At 38.1% G+C, this 12,706-nt stretch overlaps 1 protein-coding gene across 1 annotated transcript in view; it reads right to left on the bottom strand.

Annotated features, from left to right (window-relative positions):
- abl2 (c-abl oncogene 2, non-receptor tyrosine kinase) overlaps window positions 1–12,706 on the bottom strand; it is a 34,104-nt gene that overhangs the window by 18,477 nt on the left and 2,921 nt on the right. The gene's annotated exons all lie outside the window — the stretch shown is intronic.

Below are 12,706 nucleotides of genomic sequence, written 5' to 3' on the forward strand. Positions count from 1 at the left end.
GTGCGTGCGTGTGTGTGTGTGTGTGGGGGGGTGTTGGTTTCAGAAGGGGGTAGAGGAATGAGCAGATGGTTCCATTTCTACACCATGTGTGCTGCCTACCCAACATCCCTCATGGGAGAGGCTGGAAAAGCATGGAGGTGCAGAATTAAACATACCCCTGAGTTTCAGAGCAACATGTAAAATGTATTAAGACAGGATGCTCATTGCTGAATTATTCAGATACACCAAAAAACATCTCAACATTAAAGACGTCAATAGACTAGACCAGTGTTTCTCAACTCTAGTCCTCAGGACAAGGTTGAATCAGGTGTTAAAAAAAAAAAAAAAATCTGGTAGGTGGAGTTCAGAAACACAAAATATGACATCTGCTTGGAAAAATAAAAAAAGTGTATGTAAACATAATAAAATAAATAAAAAAGATTCAAGTCTTAATGTTTAGACTACAGAGGCCAGCTACCGCCAAGTCTAATGGACAAGACCATCAAGTCATGTCAAAAAGAAAACATTTCATGAGACAAGAACACCAACAGTCATAGAGCCACACACTGAAGTCGTGTCAATCAAAGAATAATGGTTGAAGGTTACAGGTATTGAACGTAATACCGAAAGTGGCGCATTCCATGGACGAGAATTTATGAACCGCATTATTAGACAGCATTATTAGACAGCTAAGGCTGCATTATGCATTAAGACCATTTAAAAATCTAAATATAGCATAGTGCTATTGTGAAATCACAAACGCTGCGATTCAATTAAATTAATAAATACGCGGTGTATTTCAGAGTTAAGGCCGGCACTTTATTCTATAGGTTACGTGTTTCTTCCAGCGTCTCAGAGCAGCTCCGCTCACAGTAAATGCTGCTCCACTCGAACTCAGTCTCAGCATGTGCTGTTTGTTTGGGTTTCCAATAACGTGCATTTGGAAAGCATTTCATAGCGAAGTGTTGTTATTTACATGCATGGAGCGCATCTCAGCCGCTCGGTTAACAAACACCATCTCTGCATATGCTTTGAGTTTGGGTCGCTAAAGCTAAATTTCAAGCAAAAGGTTTGCTGAATAAAAAAAAATAAAAAACTATTTCTCTGTGGCAGCACAGGAATAAATAAAATACCTGGAACAAAGCATCAATTACACACCTGATCCAATGTGTATCGATAAAAGACAGACCGACCGACCAATAGATAGAAATGACAAGCCCTGTACATTCACAAACTTTGCTCACCCTCATGCAACACTTCTGATTGATCTAGCAATTGACCCGCGTAGGGCACGTCGCGTGGCTGCATGTGTTTGTCCTGCGTGTGCTCCTCAGCACACGTGCGGTTTCTGTGTGTGTCTTTGTGTGCAGAAGCTTTGCTGTGAGACAGCTGGGGGAGTGCTGTGTGTGCCGTGTGAATGGGCATACTGAACGGACTGACCTGTATGGCCTTGTCCTGATGGGAGTCTAGCGCAGCTGTTGTGCTGGGCTTTAGCCAGGCTTATAGCAGCTGCACCAGCACCTCTGTACTCGGACTGGAGCTCTCAACTAACACAGCTTATGGACAGAACATCCTGATCTCAACATCTATTCCTTTACAATCAATATAACTTCAAAGTGCACTTTGGTGCTTCATTAATAAGTTCAGGCTAACAAAAGCCCAGGTACCATGGAAACCAAGTAGAAAGCAAAGGCAGCATGTTTAAAGTAGAGATGCACCCATATTAAAATTCTGGCTGATATTTCAAACTATACTATTTTGTTTGAGAAATCAGAAATAAAACTCTAAATTTTAAATGCTGCAAGCGGATTGTTCCAAACCTGTTTGCTGCTATTTTTCTATGGAAAGCAAAAGGAAAATGCTTAAAATGAAAGTTCATTCAAAAACTAAATTAATAAAAACAATAATGGACTATATTAAAATTCTATGCTATTTTAACATTAAATCTAATGTAATTTTTAAATGCTGCAAGTACATTTAGATGTATTTAAATGTCACAACATTATGATGTACAGTATGAAAAGATGCTAAATTACATATAAGAGTGTTATTAAATTAGTTTTTCTAAAGACAACTTTAAATGTTAAAATAAAATAAACAAATACCATGAACAATTAAATATCCAATCTCAACTATAACCAAAAAAATATATTAAAAAAAAATACTGGCATATAACCAATATTATGCATCTCTACCCTAGTTAAATAATAAAAAAACACATTGTTGTGAATGTGTAATTACACTTAAACATTACATGTATTTGCATGACACTTCAAGACAAACACACAGGAAAAATACATCACTTCAGCCCATTTAAGAATATTTATACCACTTCATGAGCATATTTTACTTAAAAATCCCACCAGTCATGGGATGTTCTGAAAGCCTGTCAAAGAAAGTGACAGTAACCGAGAGGGGGCGGGGTTTATCAATCGGTCAATTGTCTCAAGTCCTCCCCAACATCCGATAAATCAGACACCTCACCTGCCCGATTTCCCAAAGCACAGAACAGCCCCCTAACATTACACTGGAATGTGACAAGTACATCTGTCATGCAGGAAATTGTGAGCAACATTCTCAAACGCAAGAGCAGTTCGCAGGAGGAACGGACAAACACATTCCCGAATCCCGATACTGCAGGGTTTTCCGGCAGCAGAGTAGAGCATATGTAAGTCGACAGGTCGACACACTGCTGCCAGGTCTCCCGTCGCGGTGCTAATTGCATGGCCTGTGTGCGGATGGACAGAAAATGGACCTTTTCCCAAACAGAATAGCATTATTCCTTCCAAACAAATTAACCAATTTATGGGTCACCAAAAAGAATAAATACTGCAAAATATAGTAATGACATTTTCTGAACAGGATTCACCAAACTTCTATCCCTTCTGCCATTGGTCACCAAACAGTCCTGCTCCAAACTCATGCTAATGTTGCTGTTCTGCACTGGTGCTCAAACAAACAGAGAAACGTTTTGATAGTGCCACAGTGTTTAGAGTTTTTGTGGGAATCAATCTACGAATGGCTTACTCTGAAGCAGTGGTTCTCAATCTGGGGGCCCACCAGGGGGCAATAAATCTTAAATTATTTAAATTATGTTAATACAACTAAATCTTAATAAAAAATTATTTTTTAATTTTTTATTACAACAGGGTTACCAAAGATGCAGCTTAAAGGGTTAGTTCACCCAAATATGAAAATTCTGTCAGTAATTACTCACCCTCATGTTGTTCCAACCCCGTAAGACCTTCGTTCATCTTCGGAACACAAATTAAGATATTTTTGATTAAATCTGAGAGCTGGATCTCTCCTCCATAGGCTTCTAAGAGACTGAAACTTGCTGGCCCAGACAAGTTATTAAAGAGATCGTTTATATAGTCCATGTGACTACAGTGGCTCAATCTGAAGTTTATCAAGCGCCGAGAATACTTTTTGTGCGCAAAAACCCCCCCAAAATAACGACTTTATTCTACTATTCATTTCCTTCTCTCTGAGCCTCGAGTGAGTTCACGTAGTGTTTTAGCGCAGCGCTTCTGTGTTGTACGTCACACGCATCACACACATGACCAGCGTCGGCCAATAGTGAGCCTACGTGGTGACGTGCAACACAGACGCGCTGCGCTAAAACACTACGTGAACTCACTCGAGGCCCAGAGAGAAGGAAATGAATAGTGGAATAAAGTTGTTATTTTTGTTTGTTTTTTTGCGCACAAAAGTATTCTCTGCGCTTGATAAACTTAAGATTGAGCCACTGTAGTCACTTGGACTATATTAATGATCTCTTTAATAACTTTTCTGGGCCAGCAAGTTTCAGTCCCTTAGAAGCCTATGGAGGAGAGATCCAGCTCTCAGATTTAATCAAAAATATCTTAATTTGTGTTCCGAAGATGAACGAAGGTCTTACGGGGTTGGAACAACATGAGGGTGAGTAATTACTGACAGAACTTTCATTTTTGGGTGAACTAACCCTTTAAGATAAGACAGATAAGAGGGCCTTTGAATATTATCTTGGAGTCAAAAGGTTGAGAACCACAGCTCTAAAAGAAGTTAACATAAAATAAACGTTCTGTCATTATTTACTTACCCTCATGTTGTTTTGGATGAGAACGCAGGCTAAACAACACCTTTTGGGCAAGATTATCAGTGACCAATGGCATAAATTTAGTCAGTTCTTCAAAAAAAAAACTATTACAAACCTTTTACAAAATTGGAAAATAGCACAGAAGTTGTGTGAACTACTTTTCCGTTTTCTTTTTGGAGCTTGACATCATCTAATCAGGTTGCACAAAAAGAGCTGTGCTACGACTCTTTAAAATTGACTAGCATATAAAAACCATAACAGCATACAAGTTTTGAACAATATGAGGGTGAGTAAATAGTGTCATACTTCAATTTTCTCAGTGAACTATGCCTTTACAGGAGAAAGTATTTCAAAATTGAACAAATGACACGTCATCTTTTGTGCTTGAAAGATGCGAGGCAAGAAGTGTTGCACAAGGGAATGACAGCACAAGCTCACCTGTTTATCTGAAAGCGCTCAGCACATCACAGCAAAAGCCACATGGTGCAAGACAAGGCCTATTTTTAGATCCAGCACAAAACAAAACTATCTTGCCATAAACACTCCCAGGATAATCATGCTGTGTACATGCACAGAGGAACTGCCGAACAATGATTCCTCAAACAATGGGCCCATATAAACTGAACACTATGAAGGACAGATCCTGTTCATTCACAATAATGAGGACAAGAGCTCTCTGCAACAAAGAATGCACAGTTGTCCCCCCTCTCGCTCAGTCTCTTCCTCTATTCCAGTAAATGGCTCTCCAGTTGAAAAGACTAGTGCAGTATTACAAGACAACAGACAATCCGATGAATACAAGCGTCAAAAAGGGAAATTAATTTACCACATAGCCTACAATTAACCAAATGCGTCAACGATAGGGATGGGAATCGTAATGAATTTAAAGGGTTAGTTCACCCAAAAACCTGTCATCATTTACTCACCCTCAAGTGGTTCCAAACCTATTTGGAAGAATGTTGGAAAGCAAACAGATCATAGTAGCCACTGACTGACACAGTATTTTTTTTTTCCATACTATGGAAGTCAATAACTACCGTCAACTGTTTGGTTACCGACATTCTTCAAAATATCTTCTTTTGTGTTCAAAGAAAGTCATACAGGTTAAGAACAACTTGAGGGTGAGTAAATTACAGAATTAAAGATTTTTGGATCAACTACGCCTTTAACAATTCCCATTCGGCTTTTTAATAGCCTATGAATGATTATTTTAGCCAGTTTAAGGAAGAAATCTCTGGTAAAGAATGCAATTCTGGTGCCGAATTATGAGATGTTCACACACTTTTTAAAGGCATCTTAAATGCAATCCAACAATTACATACACATACACACACACACACACACACACACACACACACACACACACACACAGTATTATATTATACAAAACAAAACACAAAAACCGACACTAAATATAGCCTAACGTCTCAATCATTCACATATTTTTTTATAAATTACTACTGAGAGAACTCAAATAAAGTCACTTTAATAAAGTGTTTCAATGCCTCCAAATTTGACAAATCAGAACTCAAAAGGGACAAGAAAAGGATGGCATTACAAAACGTTTATGCCTATATTTACAACAGTTCTATCAAACTTCCGTAAAGAGTTTTAGAGTTTGCTGGAATCCTCAATAAAATGTTAAAAAAAGAAAGATTACAGACATACTGTGCAGCAGACAGAATTTCAACAATTCACATGCTCTATTACCACAACAAGATACATAACTGCTTTTCAAATGTTATTCAGTCAAGACATGAGTATGTGTTGTGTTATGATTTTTATCATTCAAATGTTTGAGGTCGTGAAATGTTTTTGAAAGAAGCATTAGTCTCACCAAGGCTCCATTTATTTGATCAAAAACAAAGTAAAACAGTATTGTGAAATATTATTGCCACTGAAATATGTAAAATGTAATTTGTTCCTGTTATGTCAAAGCTGAAGCATGCACAAGCATGAAAAATAAATAAAAACATTCACGCCCTACAGCTTAAAGGTACTTATTAAGAGTTTATGCAACACAACACGGACTCAAGACACTTAAATGCCCAATCAGAATGAAATTATATGTTCTTTTTATATTTATATAATTCCGAATCATCTTTTGTCAACTGCCGCCGTAGCTACGTCGTAGGCTGTGTGTAGCGCGCGTACCCTACGGCGTACCCTGACGTGCACCTCTCCAAAAATGTAACAATGCGTCAATTCTACGCGGACACAAGCGCTGTGATTGGTCTGCCAGAACCCCTCCCTCGGGGTTTCACATGCTCCCTAGGTGCGCGTCAATGCGGACAACGACACAGAAGTATAAATTAAAACCAACACGTTGCCTACGGCGTATAGGCTCCGGCGTAGGTCCGACGCAGAAGTATAATGAGGCCTTTAGCATCTCTCTCTAAAAAATGACCAAAGAGTTTCGATATTTCAGGCGCTGCGTCATATCATTACGCCTGCTGGACTCATGGTACGGCAGCAAAGTTTCTTGATTATTACGCAGGAATGAGAGTATAGTTCCTAGCCATATCAACCTAGAAAATCGCAACTTTTCATTTTCCGTCGGTCTTAGTACACGATGTAACTACAGAAGAGTCAAGTTTTAAATAGGAAAAATATCGAAACTCTTTGGTCACTTTTTTGAGAGAGATGCTAATGGTCCTGTCCGATTCAATTATCTATGCTAAGCTATGCTAAAAGTGGGACCCCCAGACCCGTAGTTCGGCTGAATGGATTCGAAAACGGTAAAACTGTTTAACTCTGGGGGGAGTTGTAAAATGAGCCTATGTCCCAAAAAAGTGGAGTATCCCTTTAATCAGACAATCAGTAATCTCTGTCCATCCTTTCCCTCTTTCTCTCTCTTTGCTTTGAGTCATTTTTGGGCTGTGTGCAGGACACATCCAGACCTGTGGCTCCTCCTTCTGAATAACATCTACCTGATGCACCATTGCTACCTGTGGTTGCCACAACAGAGTGGGCAGAACAGAAATCATCAGACTGCTCACATCCTCCATATCTGATGACATTTTCCCACCAGCAGCATCCACTTCCTCATAACTTAGTCCATTATTTAATTTTACTTTACCTGTTAAAAGCTCTCCAAAGAATAAAATTAAATAAATAAGGGCACTGATGAAAATGAAATATAATCATTTAATGAAAAGGTTTGTGATTTATACATTACGGTTCCTGTTTGAGGTCAGTAAGGTTTTTTTTTTTTAATAAATTAATACTTATATTTAGCAAGCCCAAATTAAGACACAAGTGGAGCTGCATCACATCAGGAATATTAGGCTGCTGTCACTTTAAGTATGGATTTAATATACTGCTACACTCGTGCGCTTTATTTCTCAATGCTCAACGCATGCAAAGGAGAAACTTTCATGGTGATGCAGCACTGGCCCGATTGAGACAATGACAGTTCCATCAATTGTCCCAAGTGTCATTCACGCTGGCACCGGGCAGTCTGTGTTGTCAAGCCCTGCAATATTCTGTACATTAAGAAAGAACTTAATTATTTTACCCTGAGAAAAATGTTGGATTATGCAGAACAGACATTATACAACTCAGTGCCTTCACGCAGTTAATTAATCAAAACCATTGGTACCTTTTTCATGCTATAGCCGATATGCCGATGGTTTTTAATTGATAAAAAAATTGGCAAAGAAACTAATTTATGTAAATGTTGACGAGTCGTTCCAGCCGAGTCGTTAAATAGGGAAAGATGCTTTTTGTCCCCATAATGGTGTAATAAAACTCACTAAATTGACTAGGCAGTTTCTGGATAACTAAACCATTCTGTTGACCCATCACATTCAGACCATGTCAGGAACGCTGACGTGATCTATTCCATTTATGTTTTGATCATCGTTCTAAATACGATCTGCAATTTAAAAAATATAGCCTATATTTAAATGAAAGTCGTATGCTCAGATATTCATACATCAAAATATTATGGGGGCCATGAAACTGGCTGGCAACTTTTTTCAAAAATGCTGGCAGGGAAAGAGTTGAGTATACAAGCATTGCACCTCTTTGTGTAGGTCTAAAAAGAGCCTGCTTAACCCAAGAAACAACTACAGGGCCTGCATTTCATTTGAAGGCGAGAACGGTATTTGAAGACATTTTGATGAAGGCTTTAAGAGACATTCTCTAAGGAAATTAACAACCATGGCGGTTAAGACAACCACGTCACCAGATGAGGGTGAACGCATTAGCCCGGTCTCAGAGATAAGACAGCATAAGCCTTCGGTATTTAATGAGCCTGGTGGGCCAGACACATTACGAATGGAGATGGATGAATTGAGTCAGCCAAGTGGTCTTGCGAACAGGAAGTGTTGGCAGGCTGTGGAGGACCTGTCTGAACACGCATCATGACCTCAGTAGCGCCAATGAGGAGGAGTCGTCCATTTAACTACAGTGGTTGTTGCGTGTCGACATCCCTTTTAGTGAAGATATGTCATAAACAGATCATAACATGTTTGATTCAAGCGTTCATTATCAATAGAAAATGGGTGTGACTAAAGTGTTATCTAACGCAGTGAATGCATTAGTGAAACGGAACACTGTTTCAGAAAGTGAAGGTGACGCCTCAAATAAATAAGAACACCAAAACATTCACAACATAAAACGCACAAAGGCTGGGAAAGGGAATGGCAATGACACATAAACTAAGCAGATGCTAGGATACGTCTGATGATAATGCAGATATCCTGGCTTTAACCCTAATCTTCCCTCTGTCCCATCTGATTTCACTACTGAATTGTGGGATTATTCACTCAGCGTTCCAAGACATATCGTAACGCTCAGGCAGGCCATTCTTTGCGGATGGGATTCAACTGGGATTCATTAGAACTACTTTGATGTGTATATGACCAAAAATGAAAGGCCAAACAGGGTTTTTATTGGCTCTTTTATTTTATTTTAATTTTGTGGTTTTTTAACCATACGTAGTCATACACACATGCAAAGTTGCATTACAGAACTGCTAATAAAGGCAAAGACAATCATTTTTGGGTGAAAAAAAAATCTAAATAAATGAAATAAACAATAAATATTATAAACTTTGCTTTGACAGCCAAAAAATGTTCAATGCAGAAAAAAAACATCAAAATGTAAGTTTTTGTAGAGCAAGGTTATATAAAGTTTAATTTAACTTCCGTGCGGTTCCTTCAAACTGTCCATTTTAATGAATCAGTTCAAAACACTAATTCAATTATTAATTCGCATCATCACACGTCGAACAAAGGCCAAAAAGAGCAGAAAAAGCTAACAGATACAGAACAATGACACCTTATTCCTGGTCTGAAGGGAAAAACATGGAAAACCACTGATCTGCAGAGAAAGGCAAAAGAGAAAGAGTTGAACTGAAAAAGTCCAATATCTCCATCACTGCCCCAACATAGAAGAATTACTCCAGTGTGTCATCTAATCCAGACCTTAATAAGGACGCAATGAGAGGATGGAACCGGATAAGGCTGTTAAAATGAAGCAGGATTAGCAGATGTCTAGGAGAGCACAGGCACCCACTATCTCACCAATGAGACAAAGATGAGTATCCAATTCACAAGTGTGTTACCAACTAGACATGTTAAAAAATATATATATATACAATCAACATTGATACTTTGAGCCTATTGACAACAAATTGCGGTGTTCTATTGACCTCTAGTGGTGCAACAACCAAATCGAACCGTGGGCCAAGAGAGTCCATCATCAGGTCTTCACAATGAGACTTTTGTCTGAGACTACTTTATAAAACTTCTCCTCAGCTGTTTTGCTTCAAATCTCTCTCACATATCAAAAAATGGATTGCTTAATCTAATTTAGCCCTTAATTCCTATCCTCTTACATCCTCTCACACGTGTCAGTGCTGTCTACTCAATCCTTTAGAACAAACTGAGATGAAAGAGATATTTATGTAACCTAGCCTAATTATGAACTCAATTACAGCAGCATTATGCTTGCTTACCAGAAACAACCAGAGCTCCAAAACCATAACTTCACCAAATCATCTACGATATTCTCTCATGTTTCTTAAACGGACAGTTCTGACTCTCAATTTTGCTTGGATGAGTCTTATTTGAAGCTGCCGCCAAATGCCGACATTATATCATTAAGTTAACACAAAATCACTCTATCGGGCTTAGAGGCTTTTCGCTTTCCCAAACCTTGGAAATGCATGATACATAAAATGATGGAACAACAAACACAAACAGAAAGGAAACTTTCGAGAGTTCGTCTGTCCATTTTATCTTCTAATCGTGTGCCAACTAAAGCTCTGCACTGTTCTGAGCTCTAAAAATCAATCGTTTCGGGTACTGCATTAAGTTCAGGGCAGCACTTTGCACCACCCTACTGAAATAATAAAAGCCTGCTGGTAAAGGACAGAGTTGATAAATAAATAAAAAGAGTGTGGAACTGGCCCCGTGACCTCAGAGCGGCGACGGGCTGACTCATTGGCTGACTGCAGGGGACGGGAGGACGCAGACAGGACCACTCTTTTATCCCTCCGTCTGACGCCGTGGTCAAATTAAGCACAGTTCATCCCGGTCGTATCTGATGGAATTCCGCTAGTTCATGAAAGAGATGAATATTCTGACAGAATTCTGCTTTGAGCGTTAGATGAGTCACCTGTCGATGGGCAGAAAAGCTTTGGGAAATGGAGTAGTCCACTATGCTCTTGTGTAGTCATCAGACTCTAAGTGATGATGACCGCACTGCAGAGTTTCAAAATTAAACCGTGAAGAAGCTTCCTGTTGATGTTGTATAAGAGAATGTTAATGACAGTACTATAGTGCACCCTCCAGCTATTAACTCTTTCCCCACCACTGACTGGATTTTTCCGTCATTTATGACAATCCAGCAATCCATGTTCCACCTATATAGTAGGGGGCGATATTACGCATCTTCTGAAAGAGTATAGAATCTCTGGATCCAAAAATAAGTGAAGAAGCAGAAACAATTGATAGAAGCATTGCTTACGCATATGTACGCTAACGCGATCATTAAACAACATATAAATCAAAACTGCCAAACCTTACTGAATGAAAAGCCAAACACAAGAAGAGGTATGTATGAGATTGAATTTGAAGTTTTGTGAAAATTATAAAAAATGCTGGTGCTGGATGGCTACTTTTTTTTTTTAAACGCCGGTGTGGAAAAAGTTAAAAGAAACAGTTCATCTAAAACTTAAGGGGTCATCGGATGCCCATTTTCCACAAGTTGGTATGATTCTTTAGGGTCTTAGTGTAAAGTTTGTAACATACTTTGGTTAAAATTCCTCAATGGTTGTGTAAAACGACACCCTTTTTACCTCCTCAAAAACAGCTCTGTTCATAGCGACCTGTTTCGGTGCATGTCTCTTTAAATGATAATGAGATCAATTATGAATAATGAGCTGAGGGTGGAAATATGCTAATACGGGACAGTTCATCAGTGGTCGTGGGTGGAGCATGAGCAATATGACATCATATTGCTCAGAAAATCCAAACGGCTTGATTATTGAGAGTGTTTAGGCTTTTTGAGGATGAAAAAAAAAAGGAGTGATTGGATTTTTTTCATTGTATGGTGGTTGTCCACACACTTCAAAGACACATTTATATGCAAACACCATATAAATGTGAATTTTTACATCCGATGACCTCTTTAAAATTGTCATTATTCACCCACCCTTAATGTCGTTCAAAACCCATGTGCGTTTTTTTTTTTTTTTTGGAAGATAGCAAAAGGTGTTTTTGACAAATAATTATTACATCTGACTAAACGGTTGACCGATATGATTTATTTTGACAAAGCTCATATATATATATATATATATATGATATCACACTATTTCATTTAAAGATGTAAAAACAAATGTTTTTTTTACAAAAATTAAGCAGCAAAACTGTTTCAACAATGATAATAATAAAAATCCTTACAATTACAATAGGGTTTCAGGCAGCACTACATAAAATAATACCATTTAATGTTTCTTGAGCATCAAATCAGCATATTAGAATGATTTCTGAAGGATCATGTGACACTGAAGACTGGAGTAATGATGCTGAAAATTCAGCTTTACCATCACAGGAATAAATTACATTTCAAAATGTGTTAAAATAGAAAACAAATACATTATTTAATGTTAAATGTAATGTTTGCAAACTTTTGACAGGTACTGTACAGTATACTTTTTTAATTAAAATCAGTCTAATAATTTAACTAAATGAGACCTTATTATTGGTATTGGCTAATAATTTTTAATTATTACATTTTAATGCATTAGCTAAATGAACTAACAATAAGCAATATGTGTTTTCCATAGCATTCATGTCAGCATAGCATTAATGTTAACAAATTAGACCTTATTGTAAAGTGTTACCGGAAAAACTCTTTAGGTCGAGTAACCAACAAAATATTTTTCATTTTAAGGTGAGCTATCGCTTTAACCTTACAGATGAGGCTCTAACACTCTGAGACGGAGCGAATTTACAGATAAAACAACAAAATGTGACCAAGGCCATATGATTGGAGATCAGAAATGAGATGTTCTAGCCTCCAGTGTTTGATATAAGGTGTGTCTGATGAAGTTTATCATGGCAGCTAGTCACCACTGGTATGACAGTCAGGCCTGTAACCATACAATTATTATTCAGATGACTTTCAGCCACT

This window comes from Rutilus rutilus, assembly GCF_951802725.1.
Source record: "Rutilus rutilus genome assembly, chromosome: 19".
In the NCBI taxonomy this organism is placed as follows: domain Eukaryota; kingdom Metazoa; phylum Chordata; class Actinopteri; order Cypriniformes; family Leuciscidae; genus Rutilus; species Rutilus rutilus.